The following is a 15732-nucleotide window of genomic DNA, read 5'->3' as shown; positions in this document are numbered from 1 at the left end:
GGCAAGGTGCACCTTGGATTGAAATCGACAAATTGCGTTTTGCCAGATGGATTCTTTAGAATATTCCCGGATAAAGTTCAGTATAATATTTAGTTAGAATCTAAATAAAGGCGCATACGTGGGCGGGCAGGGGGCCCCACTACTTCTTCATTCAGGGGGCGGCTAGCCTCATGACTTCCCACTGGGCGAGGAGTGCACCTAACCCACCTACTCACTCATCAATTACGGTGTTCAGCTGACTTGCACAGAAAGACCCCTATTGTTTAGTAATTTGGCGCCCCATCTTTTGATTGACTGTTGTCAACTAATCTTTTCAATGTTCAATTCTACTCTATATTAGAACATTTCTGTGAATGCTATTTCGATCTAAGTGGTCCTATTCTCTGTCCCGTGCTAGGAAGCATTACTCCTCTTTTCATTCCAAATTCTTCAATAAGACCGATATGATTGATTGGTTTGTGTGTTTCTCTTATCACTTTTTTGTATCCCCCTATTCCTCGGATACAATTCGATCCTTCTACGGCCAAATCTCAATTTGTGGAAAGCCTTCGATGGCTTCCTTATGAAAACATCCATTTGTCTATGGGTATAGACGGTCTTTCATTATTCTTCGTGATATTGACCACATTTCTGATCCCTATTTGCATTTCAGTGGTTTGGTCTGGTATGAGAAGTTTTGGGAAAGAGTATAGTACAGCATTTCTAATTCGTGAATTTCTAATGATCGCCGTGTCCTGCATGCTGGATCCTCTACTATTCGTGAATTTCTAGTTTCCATAGGTAGGCCTCTCTCTCCTACAGAATAGGTTTTTCCAAAAACTACCCATGGGATTTCTTTGTCTTTTCCTTATCTTTTGTCCGGTGAAGAATCTCCTGCTGCAGAGATAAGATGAATGGCTTCGAGATACCATCACTCGTCATTGCCAAGGAAATGAATTGCAAATTGGCTACTTATAGTCTACACTTCCCCTGATTCTCCATGATGACCCGCATTCATTGATTGGGAGAATAAGCTGAAGATAGATCCATTGTGATATTGGTTTGGAAGAGAAGGCGTGGAGACAACTCATTGTTCCTATGTCCGGAATTGCTAAAGAATGAAGGTACCCCGTTGACTATGTCGGGTAACGCCGACTTAGGTTATCCCTAAAAACACTATCAACCACATCATAACTGTTTTCTTCCGCTTTCCTCGCAGAGTTGGTTCTAGCTTTCACTAAAGGATCTCGATTGATGCTCGCCATCAAAAGATATGGGTCTAGCTGCTGCCCTAGCCGGAAAGAATGGGAGAGTGAGCCATTCATACTGAAAAGAGTGATTCGTTTTTTGAAGTATATCAAATTCAGAGGAAAAAGCTGGAAGAAGACGACGGGATTGTTGATAGATCCCCTCTACATCCTAACCAAGAGGACCAAGTGCAAACCTCTGTCTCTTTTTCTCGCCGGGTGGAAAGGCTATTCTTTGCCAGTAGTGCCCTCCGTAGGAAGAATCGTAAATGCCGGAGGACGCGTTCGACATGAATTGTGACTGTGGAATGAAATCACCTGTCGAATCGAGCAAGAAATGACTATTTATTTGATAATAGCGACTTATCACAAAAACAACCAAGGGTCCATCGACCCGATTGAAACTGTCTTCACTGCATTGAATCGAAGGGAACTACTATAGAGAGTGGAATAAGCTACAAGGCATAACACTATGAGCTTTTCTTTAGATAACCTTAATCACACCAGCTTTTCCTCATGGGAGGGTAAAGGAAATCAGAATGTATGAAATCTATCCCAATAAGAAATGCGGAAGGTTGTCAACTAGAAATCTGTTATCACTCTCTTCTTCCGATCGTCCCATCAGTTTCTTGTAAGCCTGCTTCCTCTGATGATCGGTTGCGGCTAACTACTCTCTCTTCATCTCTCTGAGTTCGCTTCTTGGTAGTAGTTACCCCTATCAGAACCTTTGCCTACTCTTTCGTATAAATACGCTGATCTGCCACCCAGCCGAAAGTAGAGAACCACATTGTATGATCTGGGGTAACTCTCTGTTATAGCAGCAATTTCTTATTCATTCAGGGCTCCCGTTCATGTGTTTTTAAAGATAATTTAAACAAATATAAAAAGATCATGGATAGATTTAAAGCAACTAGAGTTTGATTTAAAATTGATCAAATATAAAAAGATCATATATAAACAGGAGTGCTACATACGATGAGCTTAAGATAATGTGTAGCTTATGAATAACAATGTTGACTAAACAAATATTAGATGGCATATTCAATAGAGAGCTGTCTTTATGGAACCAAAACAGATGCGCTGACCAGACTGCACTACACCTCGTCTCCCCCTCAGAACATATGGATCTACCCGATCCATAAAGAAAAGAACCACCACTTTTAGGAAATTTTGACAATTCTCTTTCACTTGCATTTTATTTCGTGAAGGCTCGCTCTTGTTCTTCTTACATCTTGCCCTTTTTTCTTGAGAATTGTATCTGTGGCTACTGCTGTTTTGCCAGTCTGTCTGTCCCCAATAATGAACTCTCACTGATCGCGCCCTATAGGGATCATCGAATCGATAGCAATAAGCCCTGTTTGAAGAGGTTCGTATACAGAACGCCTGGAAATTCTACTTGGAGTAGGAGATTCAATTAAGCGAGATTCGGAAGCTACAATTTCGCCTCTCCCATCAATAGGTTTAGCCAGAGCATTTATAACACGACCCAAGTTATATACGCTCACGGGTATCTGAGCAATTCTTCCTGTTGCTTTTACAAAACTTCCCTCTTGATGCTAAACCATAGCTCTAACTGAGTAAAATTCCACAATTTCTAAGAATGATATGCTTTTTTGCATTTTCCACTGCGAAAACTTCTCTCAATCCCTCCCTAGTCCTTTCTTTCCTGGGCACAGGCTTACCTGGTTGACCGCCCACATTCATTCATTGTTCGTTCTGTTGTGGAATCGAACCACAAAGCTAGCGCAATTGGGATTTAGAGTCCCATGCGTGAAACTAAAGAGGATTTTCAGTCCTCTGCTCTACCAGTCAGAACCTAGAAGGACACTTCACACCCGATTTGACACAGCTAGACTGGAAACACTGCTTGTCAAGAGCACAGACCCAGTATAGAATACTTTTTTGAGTATGTTGGTAAGGTCCGGTCATCCGCTTCTGTGCTTGCACTTCTGCGTAACTAGGGGTGCAAGTCCAGTACAGCATACTTTCATAATTGAATCAAAAGCGTCGATACATGAAAAATCTCTATATACGATATTTATGACACAGAATGTTGTCCTTTCAACATGATTCCTCAACAATTTTGTCATTGTAACTGACTCTCCGTTCTCTCCGTTCCACTTTGGTTTTCGACTAATAATTACCATGATGAATTTCTCTTACTGCTTGGTTCCGCATTGGATTTTGGAAACTTTTGTTTAGAAAGTGGTGTCACGACCGTGGGGATCAAATGGATGGTTCAGGAAAGTCTAGAGAAGCGGCACGGTCTAATCATATAGATGACCATAGTGGTATGGTTCCATAGAAAACTACTAGAGGCCATTACCGCCACCGAAATGGTTCCCATGCTCCGTTGGATGATTTGACGATATCACAGTATCAAGCTAGAACGGTTTCAATTTGTAGGACGGGAAAGAAACCTCATCCTTTGGTGCACACTAACCGATGAAGCTCAACCCTCTCTCGAACTGAGCTATTTCTGCTTTTTCGAACAAAAAGTTCGAGTAGTTCAGTGAAAAAACGGTCAAGCTTTCTTCCATCCTTCCTAGCTCCTCGAGCTTGCACCCGCTCGACGCCTTTTTCATTGTTCGTTCTGAGGTGGATTCGAACCACTCTCTCCGTTTGAATTTCGAGTCCAAAAGGCCCGGCGAAAGAGGATTTTCAGTCCTATGCCCGCTGCCAGCCAGAACGGGATTTTTCCACTTCACACCCACACAATCGGGATTTGATGAAATAGCAACGTTTTTTTCTTATTTTATTCGGATACTATCAATCTACTGTCCATCTTTCTCTTTAGATTTCTCCTTTCTTTCTCCTCAACCTATCTCCATTGGATGGATTTACGAAAGAATAATATCTAATCTCCCCATCGCGGTTAGGATCCCATGAACCAGGAGTGCCAGCACCGGTTCCTCGATCTTCCTACTAGAGGCATGGTCATGGCTTTCATTCATTCATTTCATTCTTTGCTCTGTTGTGGAATCGAACCACTCAAAGAATTTAGAGTCCTTTTACCAACCAGTCAGAACCAATATTTCTCTATTATATTCTGTTTTTTCTTTGTCAGCTAGCACAATTTGGATTTCGAGTCCAATGCGCTAACGCTTTCTTTAGTTTTCTTGCTCTTTCTCCGGGCTTTGACCATGTCTCCCGAACAATTTCAGTACATATGGCGCAAGACGATTCAACATATATATCGAGGTCGGAATGGGATCGGGTGCTTTCACGTCTCACCGTAGTGCTCGGTTTGTCTTGATTGGTGATTGATAAACAAGAAGGAAAATGGAAAAGTAGAAAATCTACATGTTTATACCGTTGAGGTCCTTAGTTTAGTCAAGTAGGCGAGGGCATTTCCATCGCGAAGGATTCAATCCAGCCACAGGTTCCCCTACGGCTACCTTGTTACGACTTCACCCTAGTCGAAGACCCCACCATGGTATGCGCCAATAAGACCACCAAAGGCCTTTGTGGCACTAGTGGTACATAGAAGTCATGGGTGATCATTGGTCTGATGCTTCGGGCGAAACCAATTCCCAGGGTGTGACGGGCGGTGTGTACAGGGCCTGGGTACATATTCACCGTGGCATGCTGATCCGCGATTACTAGCTATTTCAACTTCATGTTCCCGAGTTGCAGAGAACAATCCGAACTGAGGCAATCTTTCCGGATTCGCTCTGCCTTACAGCCTTGCTTCCCATTGTCATTGCCATTGTAGCACGTGTGTGGCCCAGCCCATAAGGGCCATGCGGACTTGACATCATCCCCACCTTCCTCCAGTATCTCACTGGCAGTCCCTCGTGAGTGCGGCACGCACCTTTTTCTTTGTTTCGGAGCGGGGCGCGTACTATTACCACTACGTTCCACACCATTTTCTGGCCTTCATGCCGAGTCTTCCTCCGCCGCCAACTCGACATCGTCGTAACCAATTTCAACCGAACCTACATGCTCACTGGTACTTTGACGTCACTATAGGTAGGTCTCCGTGGGTCTTGGGCAAGACGACTTCGGTTCACACGTGAAAGTGCTTCGAAAGGCACCGGCTCCCAATGGTGAAATTCTTGCTGAAAGCACAGCTACGTGCTGGCACTCAATCAAGTAGTAGTGCTGGCACGTCACTCGGTGGCAATTTCTCCTTAGGCGCATGTCTCGGCAACACAAAACGTGGGTTTCGCTCGTTATAGGACTTGACCACACATCTCACGACACGAACTGACGACAACCATGCAGCACCTGTATGAAAGTCAGTACCATCCTGTTAAGGACAGGTTTTGTTGTTCATATGTCAAGTGCTGGTAAGGTTTTGCGCGTTGTATCGAATTAAACCACATGCTCCACCACTTGTGCAGGCCCCCGTCAATTCCTTTGAGTTTCGGTCTTGCGACCGTACTCCCCAGGCGGAGTGTTTCACGCGTTAGCTGGGCCCCCGATCCGCGTAGACCAAGGGCGAACACTCATCGTTTACGGCATGGACTACCAGGGTATCTAATCCTGTTCGCTCCCCATGCTTTCGCACCCCAGCGTTAGTAGGGACCCAGAGAGCTGCCTTCGCTTTTGGCGTTCCTTCGTAGATCTACGGATTTCACCCCTACACACGAAATTCCACTCTCCTCTGTCTCACTCAAGTGAATTGGTTTTGAGAGCATTCCGCCACTTTTTGGCGACTTTCACTTTCAACCCGATTCACCGCCTGCGTGCCCTTTACGCCCAGTCATTCCGAAGAACACTTGCCCCCCCCCCCCGTCTTACCGCGGCTGCTGGCACGGAGTTAGCCGGGGCTTCTTCCTCGAGTCCTGTCATGATCACGCACTCGACGAAAGAGCTTTACAAGCGGCATTTCCCTTCTTCACTCATGCGATATTGCTGGATCGGGCTTTCGCCCATTGTCCAAGATTCCCCATTGCTGCCCCATGTGGGAGTCCGGGCCGTGTCTCAGTCAAAGTGTGGCTGATCATCCGAAAAGACCAGCTGAGCATCATTGGCTTGGTCAGCCTTTACCTGACCAACTAACTAATACTACGCAGGCTCATCAAACAGCGCTTTTGAGCTTTCTTCAGGATTTGGCCCGAACTGTTCGACAGATTCCCACATGTTACGCACCTGTTCGCCACTTTGTTCTCAACTATTCCGATTCCAGCAAATGGAGGCCGTTAGGTCAAAGCCGTAGCGCGCGCCCTGTAGTTTTGAAGCAGGGCGAGACAACTTTAGCTAGGAGCCTCTTTTCCTTCTGTCCAGCTCCCCGAAAACAACGTTCGACTTGCATGTGTTAAGCATATAGCTAGCGTTCCTTATGAGCCAGGATCAAACTCAGATTTTGACTATGATTAGGCGGGGACAGGATTCGAACCTGCAGTCTTCAGGTCATGAGCCTGATGAGTTGACCAATTCCTCTACCCCGCTTCTTCCCCTGATCTTTCTGTCCCTTTTCCCATAAACATTGATTCTCTCTCCTAACCACTCTTAAATATGTGAAATACACGGAATCGATCCAAAACTACAAGCAAGGGTATCAACTCTTATTGCCGTAAAGGAAAAATAACCCCTTTCCTTTATATATATATACAAGGAACAAGTAGCCTTCGCCACCTATTCCTGACTTAAGGGAACGCGAGAAATCTTTCTCTATGTCAATTCAAAACAAAACAAACGGACGACTGAATCCTATAAACCAAATTCTTTTGAGAAGAGCTTGCGCCTATGCTTCTATAAAAATGACCAATGTGGAACGGACGCTTCTACTTGGTCATCATAGACCAGCAAATCCATTTGAGAGCTGTCTTTCTTTGATGGTAGTGCCCTTTCTTCACGCTCACCATCTCTGCAGAGCTTAACAAGATAATCCACGCCAACAACCAAAGCCAACAAGCCTTCGCTCAGAAGCTCTTTCTTCATCTAAGCTTTTAGTAACATTAGCTGTCATCAATAGGGTGGAACGCATTAACCAGTAGAATATGCCCATAATAGCTAGAATATTGATGAAGACAGTCGCGTACAATAACAGGTATTTAAGTTCTTCTCTTCCAGCTCCCTGGCCCCTCTCTGATAAGTCAAGTTTTCAAAAGAAAAGCAAATGAAAAATATGGTTCGATGGCTCTTCTCCACTACCCGCTTTACGACTTTCTATTTTTTCTTATGTATTAAGTTTCCCTTAATATATAATTGGATATTACCTTTGATTTGTATATTTTTATTCCTTTGTCGTTTTCTATTATGCCTAATACCTATTTTCCATCTTTCTAGTTCGTGCTTCGTCGGCTCCTCCTTTCTGATCACTCTCCCGCCAGAGATTCAAGACCCCCAGGCTCTAGCTCATTTAGCAGGGCTAAACTTCTATCTGAGTCTTTACGAGCAGGCTCCGGGATGGGTTACGTTCATTTAGAACGAGTTTAATCACAATACCCCCCCCTGGAAGACATATCTGGGCGGCTTAAGCTCTTCCTAATGGAAGAAAAGCTCTCTTCTATGTGACAAGATGTCATTCAGGAATTTGTGGTGCTTTATCAAAGAGTAGGGCCTTATCTACCGATCGAGCCCTACTTGGTCGATGAAGCGCTTCGTTCCTATCTGGACCATATTCACGCAACTAATTCTTTCACTGTTCTCCAAGCGTCTTATCAAGATCTGCGGGAGAATGAGGGAGGATCCGTTTTCTTTCGGAATGCTGTTTCCCACAACCGGGATCTCCTTGAGGCGGAAAGCTCCGCAAGGAGGTGCTTGGAAGTGGAACAGTGGATCCGGTGGGAAGAAATCCCCAAGATCAAGGCAAATCTCGAAGCTGAGCACGAGCATGCTCTCGACTTGTTTAAGTCGGAGGATCTTAGAAGGGAATTAGAAAAAAAGAGCGGGGTAGCTAAGTAATTCTGATTCTTTTCTCTTTCAGCCCCCGGCCCCTCTTTGATAAGGAAAGTTTTCATTTCTAAAATTAAAAATGACAAATATGGTTCAATGGCTCTTCTGTACTAACCACAAGGATATGAAGAAAAGAGTTGCTCGTGTAAAAGCAATATCTTCTATTTGACTTATCTAGCCGTGTCTTGTCTTGCACATACTCGGCTCGGTGAATGGTTCATCTTCGATTGGCATGGTCCTTTGGATGTAAGAGATCTCATTTGCTGGCCGGGCCCTTCCATGAGTTTCGATCTCTATGTATGAATCTCTTACAAAATCCCATACTTTTTATCATTTCAGAACGATCAGCATATTGTGTGACTTCTGCGTGACAGTTCTTGCATTTCGTTTGTTGCTTTGCATGAACATTTAGATATTGGAAAGTGAACTCTCTGAATTAGGAATTTCATAGATAGAGAAGGACGCCTAGAAATATTAAATATCTATATAGAGTTTGATTATGGATAAATTATATAAAGATAAGTTATACAAATATAAAAAGATCATGGATAGATTTTTCTACCCTTTTAGAATAGGGTTAATCGTCATGCCCATAATTCCTCCACCTTTAGCATATGCTTATGTAGCACTCCTATTTTGTATAAGCTTATGGGCAAATACTAGAATATGCTTTTCCCCATTCAGAGATTTATATTCTGTCTCCTTATTTTTGAAAATAAGTTTTTAAGCAAGTGAGCAAGCCATACCATTCATCCTCCACCTCCTCGTCCATGAAGTCCGTTGACTTTCTTTTTCCGGTAAAGGCAGCATATGCCCTAAGAGCCTATTTTCCACATCAAGAGGAAAGTCCCACACACAACCCAAAAGAATAAACTGGATGGACCCCTATTCGCGCGCCTATGGACCTATGGTTCCCAACCAGTAACTAGTGCCCCCTCTATGGACCACTCCTATGTAACTCCAATAGAAAAGGGAGACAGAATCTAAATGGAATATTATGGGCTTGCTCACCCTAAGCAGCTGAAGGAAACTCGTATAGAAATACAGGTTTTGCTTCCGCATAAGAAAGGTCGCTACAAAGCTGGCTCACATCAGTTCTCTCCTCTAGAGTGTAAAATCATGGATGGAGCTTGATGCAGCAGCCACTAGATTCCTACCTTTAGTGCTTGCCAATGGATGGTCCTTCTTTCCCTTCCGATACAAAAAAATGATTTATTGGCCTTCTCACTAGTGGTCTCAATCCTTGACTCCAGTATGTATCTCATATCAGGTGCCCTACTCCTTTCTATAGATAGATGCGTATGGAGACTGATTACGCTTGTGATCTCTTTCTTTTTATATTGGTTAAGGAATGCTAATAATGAAATAACTGATAGAGCTGCTAATGGATTTCATGTCCCTCTTGATCTCCATTCTCATTGGACGTTTTGACTTAGTAGCTATGTGATTTTTCACTTTGATCCGCGTACTTTATTTCTTATTTCATTACTTCTTTTCGTCTCTCTTCTTCGGGCCCTGTATTGGGAACCATTCTTTTCCCGGTTCCCGTTAGAATAGCATTCCTTCCATTCTGCCAACCAACCATATCTCTTATCCCTAGCTCGGCTCTTTTAGAACCAATTTCCATCTTTCCACTGACAGCTGCGAAGAGCTCCCCTTCACTAGGATCATAATGGTGGTCTAGGAGAACCCGAAACTAGAGCACACATGGGATATGCATTTTTTCTATGGTTTGTGATTGTTGCAACAACCTGTCTCTCTTTTTTTTACTTTATATTTATCGGTAATGCTCAGGAAGAAAGAAGGGGTCATCTTTTTGATTTTTATTCCACCCTCATGTACCCTTCTTTGCAATTCCTCTAAAGCATGTTCAACCTCATATCACCTAGAACAAGTCATGGACTTCTTCAATGAAAGAAAGTCTCATGGAAACGTTTTCAATGAAATAAGAACCATACAAAATAGATTTCTTGATCTTTTTATTTAGGAAAATGGATTTTTTCACCGTTTTTTATTTTATCCTAAAGATATGCAGAATGAGTGTATTATGAAATGTTCCTCATCTAGCTTTGCATACATCGCTACTTAATCGTTTAGTGGTTGCTTTAGTTTCCACACGACATGATGGATCTATCACTCTCTTTAGCCAGGCCATTCTCTAGAGGAGAGTTCCGAGAATGAATTCCAATCTGGTACCAATCGTAGAAATCGTATTGTAGACTTCTTCTCATGCCTAGCACAGCTACAAGCATTCCTCGAATTCAGAGACAAGACGGAGGATATCTGATCCTGCGGAACATCTGCTACCAACTATGGATTACCTTGTTTCCATGAAATCCATGTTTCTGGCACCTTGGCCCCCTCTACCTATGAAATTCTGATTCCTATGGTTGAAGAAAGTACGGTGTTGTCAATTCAACCTGAAAAAAGGGGAATAAGTTGACAAAGTCAGCTTGAATATTACGGTATGGATCAAAGGAAGCTATACCCGCCTTCATTTCTATCAAACTTATTAGATAGTAAAGCAGACAAGTCTGAAATGGAATGTTTGATCGGTATATGTAGGGCTCTCAAAAGAGAATCTATTTTAGCATAGTTGATTTTCAGAAGCCAACTAGAACTTCACAGCTGCCATATAGTTGATTGTTCCCACCAGTTTCGTTCTCATCTGGTCAGTTTCACAAATGCAAGGATTTACTATGACTCTCAGGTGTAAACCTTGGTCGTATACAGTGGTGAACTAGCTAAATATAGCTAGAGGAGTAATATAGCTAAATATAGCTATAGGGCATTCCACAGAGGTGAAATTCTCTCGGCAAAGCAGAACAAGAAGCAGCAGAAAGCAAAACAGTATAAGGGTCGTTTGGAGTTCCAGGCACAAAACAATTCTACAGAACTTGGTATACCAAACAGTTGATCAACAAGGCAAATCTAGTGAGTGTATATTGAATATCTACATAAGCCATATTTCGACCTGGACGCTTTTGGGATGCTTCTAATAACCAACGAATGGCAAGTGCTCTTCCTTGTTGAGATCCTATTTCAATCGGAACTTTCCGCGTCGATCCTTTTTAATTACGTCTTGTTTTTACTCCTATATTGGGAGTTACTCTACGTATTGCTTGACGTAAAACCAATAGTGGATTTGTTTCTGTCTTTTGTTGAATCTTTTTCACGGCTCAATAGAGAATTTAATAAGCCAATGATTTTTTTCCGTCTTTCAGAATACAGTTAACCACCATGTTGACTAATCGATTACGAAAAATTTGATCAGATTTTGCAGTTCTTTTTTCTGCAGTACCGTGATGTGACATGAGCGTGAAAGAGGTTCAAGAATCCGTTTTCTTTTTATAAGGGCTAAAATCACTTATTTTTTTTGCTTTTTGACCCCATATTGTAGGGTGGATCTCGAAAGATAGGAAAGATCTCCCTCCAAGCCGTACATACGACTTTCATCGAATACGGCTTTCCACAGAATTCTATAGGGATCTATGAGATCGAGTATGGAATTCTGTTTACTCACTTCAAATTGAGTATTTGTTTCCCTCCTTTTCCCGCTAGGATCGGAAATCCTGTATTTTCCATATCCATATGATCGAGTCCTTAGGTTTCCGAAATAGTGTAATGGAAAAATAAGTGCTTCGAATCATTGCTATTTGACTCAGACCTGTTCTGAAAAAGTCGAGGTATTTCGAATTGTTTGTTGACACGGACAAAGTAAGGGAAAACCTTTGAAAGAATTTCCATATTGACCTTGGACATATAAGAGTTCCGAATCGAATCTCTTTAGAAAGAAGATCTTTTGTCTCATGGTAGTCTGCTCTAGTCCCTTTACGAAACTTTCGTTATTGGGTCCTTCTCCTGTTGCTTGATTCACATGGCATCATCAAATGATACAAGTGTTGGATAAGAATCTACAACGCACTAGAACGCCCTTGTTGATGATTCTTTACCGTGACTGCATCCAACTCGAAAATGTGATATCTCACACCGAGTCCAAAGATACTTAACCCTTCCTCCTCTTACTAATACTACAGAATGTTCTTGTATGCCCAATACCTGGTATAAGCAGTGATTTCAAATCCAGAAGTGAATCGTACTAATTTCCTTTACGTAAGGCAGAGTTGGGTTTTTGGGGTTGATAGTGGAAAAGTCGACATAGAAGGATCAGCATATCCTTGTTTAAATAGGTCCACTAGACCTTAGCTACTTAGTTTCATGGTATTTAGCACGGATGATAGAAGATTGGAATGATGTTATCAATGTGCCGCATTGAAATGAGAGTGGCTATATCGCTATCAATCAAGGTGGGACAGATCAGCCATCTCCACAGATTGCTAGTTTGTTGAAAACAATCCAACTTTTGCCAAAAGAAAGCCAAATTCTCATCAAGATGCATCTCGATTCACATTTCTATATGATAATATGCATGACCGATTCTCGTATCTGATGATACAAGAGATTCTTTCCAAAGATAACCCTAACCCCTGGGTGGGCGAAAGATGGAGACAATACTGCCGTTGAAGCGCAAGAGTGAGCTGTAGTCCGGTCAGCCCTTGCTTTCTCAACTTGAGCAGGAAACTTCCAACCAAATAGGAGGGAGGGGCACTCTCAAATAGGAATGCAAACATAAAATGCGTGCTCTTGAGTGTCAATTCCTCTTCTGACCAAAGTGAATAACAAACATCCCTTCCATCTGGACACTGAATAATGAGAGAATCATAGAAGTTATCGGAATCCGGGGCTAGAGTCTTTGGCTGAACATCCACAGATGATCGATTCCCTGCGCTAGCAAGTATTGGATTGGAGTGGGGGTTAGTTGGCTCACCATATGGTATAGATCGATAGATATATTTGATACGTCCTATAACATGGAGACGGAGATAGCCAAGCCCCTTTCTCGAAAGGCAAACCCTCTTTATCATCCAACACAGGATCTCCCTATGGAATACCACCATTGTCTTTCTCCATCTCACTCAATAGTATATATAGGTCGTCGACCCCTTGCCAATTGATTCTGACTTGTTTTATCGAGAGGAGAGGCGAATAATAGGCTTGTCACTCTGCGAATTGAGATAGTTCCAATTTGGATTTGCCAGCTACTTGTTTCATGGCTTTAATTTGAGTCGCGGATCCTACTCTGGAAACTGAATAGCCACATTAATAGCGGGTCGAATTCCGGCATGGAATAGATCCGCAGAAAAGAATATTTGTCCATCTGTAATGGAGATTACATTAGTAGGAATATAGGGGGAAACGTCTCCAGATTGAGTCTCAACTATTGGTAAAGCGGTCATACTTCCTTCGCCTAAAAGAGAATTTAATTTCGCGGCTCTTTCTAAAAGGCGTGAATGCAAATAAAAAACATCCCCTGGATAAGCCTCACGGCCGGGACTTAATAGAAGGGACATCTGCACTCCTTGTATGTGTAGTTTGTTCAGCACCCGATTAGGTATCTGGAAATAGTTCCTTAGCTCTTTTCTAGTTCGTTAATGACCTCAGCTTCTCCTTATGGAAGTAGTACAGACATAGGAAATCAAATATGTCATATTCTTTTACTGACTAAACTGTAGCGAGCTAATACCTAAACTGGAACTCTGAAATAGCACTCATTCATTCAATTATTTGAAGCTAAGGTGCGGGAAAGAATACATAAGGTTAGATATGAACTAGTGGACTGTTCGATTGAGGGACTATGATGCATTTGACTCGGAAGGAAATAGCATTTCCTATTGACTTGTCCCCTGGACTAGACCTATGTAGATTCGGAATTATCCGTCGCTGCGCTGTTCCCAAGGACTAGAAAAATCGAAATAGCGAAATTCCTGTGTCATCTCAATGGGTTCAGAAAGCACACGTTTCTCTGGATCATCATAGCATACTTCCACATATCCACTCAGAGGAAAGTCTTTTCATAATGGATGACCCTCAAAACCATAATCTGTTGATATATGGCGTAAATCCGGATGATTGATGGAAGAAACACTAGACATAAAGGGGACAAGTGAATCATTGCTTTTGGGCGCAGGCAACCCTCTACCATCCATCCCATTGCATTCCTCTCGTAGAGTACTGTACCGTCTCAGACCAGATACTTCTATGGAAAGAAAGGATTTCATAGAAAATCTGCATTTTTCTATTTTTTATCCCTATGCATTCCGTTATTCCCGTAACTATTGGTGAGCATGCCACAAGATGTACGATTTGATTGGTTACTCAAGTGTAAGCTTGCTTCTTCACAAGCTTATCCCCGCCCCCTTTCCTGTCCGTCCCGACCAGCAGCAGTTGGGTCTCCCCATCTCTCCTCAACTTCCCCGGTCTTCGGCCCGAGCTGTATGAGGCAGAAACTCTCCCATTACCACCTGATACGTCAAAAGCAATTGACTAATAAGGGGATCCAACCAGCCGAATTCGATTGATTTTGTCACTTCGCATTATTCTTTATATAGTAATTCGACCTATTGCTCCGGATCCCCGCGGGTTTCCCAATAAGTCAATAGCTATCCTTCGCTATCTGGGGCTAGCTCACTCTATGAGATAAGTTTCATGTATGGTTCGAAACAGTTAACTCCCTTTTAAGGAGTGATCGATCAGCCCCGACCATGATACCGAAGGAAAGCCCGGCCTGAACCACACGTGCAAGTTTCCCTACATGTGGCTCGTCCGTGATAACTTCTTCGGTTTTGCGTGAACTAGCGGACCGATGACTAAGTGGTTAGTACCTCCAGAATGAGTGAACCTTTTCAAAACTGGTTAGAAATGGGCGCCACTATCCCAGCCCGGATCTAGCCAGGTTCTATTGATCATGTCCCCTTCCCAATAGTTGTATCTTGTCTTGGGGCGTCTTTCTTTGGCTTTACTATCAAGCCAGACGCGGCGCCCTTTCGCATTATCATCTACCGGCCTTTCTTTCCTCCCGTCCCTTCACGCATGAAGATCGTCGTATGTATGTTTGACTTCGGTTGCCGGTGCAATAGAATTGGCAGGAGTATATTATGGCACGATCAGTCACCTGGGCAAACCAAAACCCTCCTCTAAGAAGAATTGTGCTATACCCCCCCCCCCGATATCCCTATAGAGCGAAAGAGCTGCCTGGTGATCCCTAGGTTGCAGCACGTCCGGTCGTTAACTCCTCGCTAGCTGCAGCCGTTTCTAGGACCGACCGATGCCTCACCTGCATGCACAGGTACCTACGTAGTGTAGTGTCGGTTGCACATTCATAATAGCGTTCGGACTCATGTGCCTTCCTGAACCAGGGGAGTTCCCTTGCTCCTGCTGCGTATGATTAGCCGGCCTTGCAGCGGCAAAAGGATTAGGACGTCCCCCCATGCTAAGGTTCCCTGCAGTCCGGCCGCATTAGGTTAGGGAGCTGGGCGATAATAGCTCCTCCGCATCCCAAGCGTGCTTCCCTCCTAGGCGCGCAACACTAAGTAATCCAAGCCAACCCACATTACTAACTAACGGTGGATGATCATCTTTCTTAGAGGTACTAAATACAACTCCATGAATGAGCAAAATGAAGGTTGCGTTCATGATAAAGATCTCTGGGGAAACCGCTAAAAAAAGATTGAACATGTGGTTCCGAGTTTCATTTGCATTTTATTTCGTGAAGGCTCGCTCTCGTTCTTCTTACATCTTGCCCTTTTTTCTTGAGAATTGT

At 43.1% G+C, this 15732-nt stretch overlaps 1 non-coding gene and 1 pseudogene across 1 annotated transcript; one reads left to right on the top strand and one right to left on the bottom strand.

Annotated features, from left to right (window-relative positions):
* Positions 1-6549: 6549 nt before the first annotated feature.
* On the bottom strand, positions 6550-6623 carry TRNAM-CAU (transfer RNA methionine (anticodon CAU)). The gene has a single exon. It is a non-coding gene; the product is annotated as a tRNA-Met (tRNA).
* Positions 6624-7293: 670 nt separating this feature from the next.
* On the top strand, positions 7294-8081 carry LOC123139116 (uncharacterized; annotated as a pseudogene).
* The last annotated feature ends 7651 nt before the right edge of the window (positions 8082-15732 follow it).

This window comes from Triticum aestivum, chromosome 6B (genome assembly GCF_018294505.1).
Source record: "Triticum aestivum cultivar Chinese Spring chromosome 6B, IWGSC CS RefSeq v2.1, whole genome shotgun sequence".
Taxonomy (NCBI): Eukaryota; Viridiplantae; Streptophyta; class Magnoliopsida; order Poales; family Poaceae; genus Triticum; species Triticum aestivum.
The sequence above is the reverse complement of the archived record's forward strand: the minus strand, read 5'-3'. Positions and strand labels throughout refer to the sequence as shown.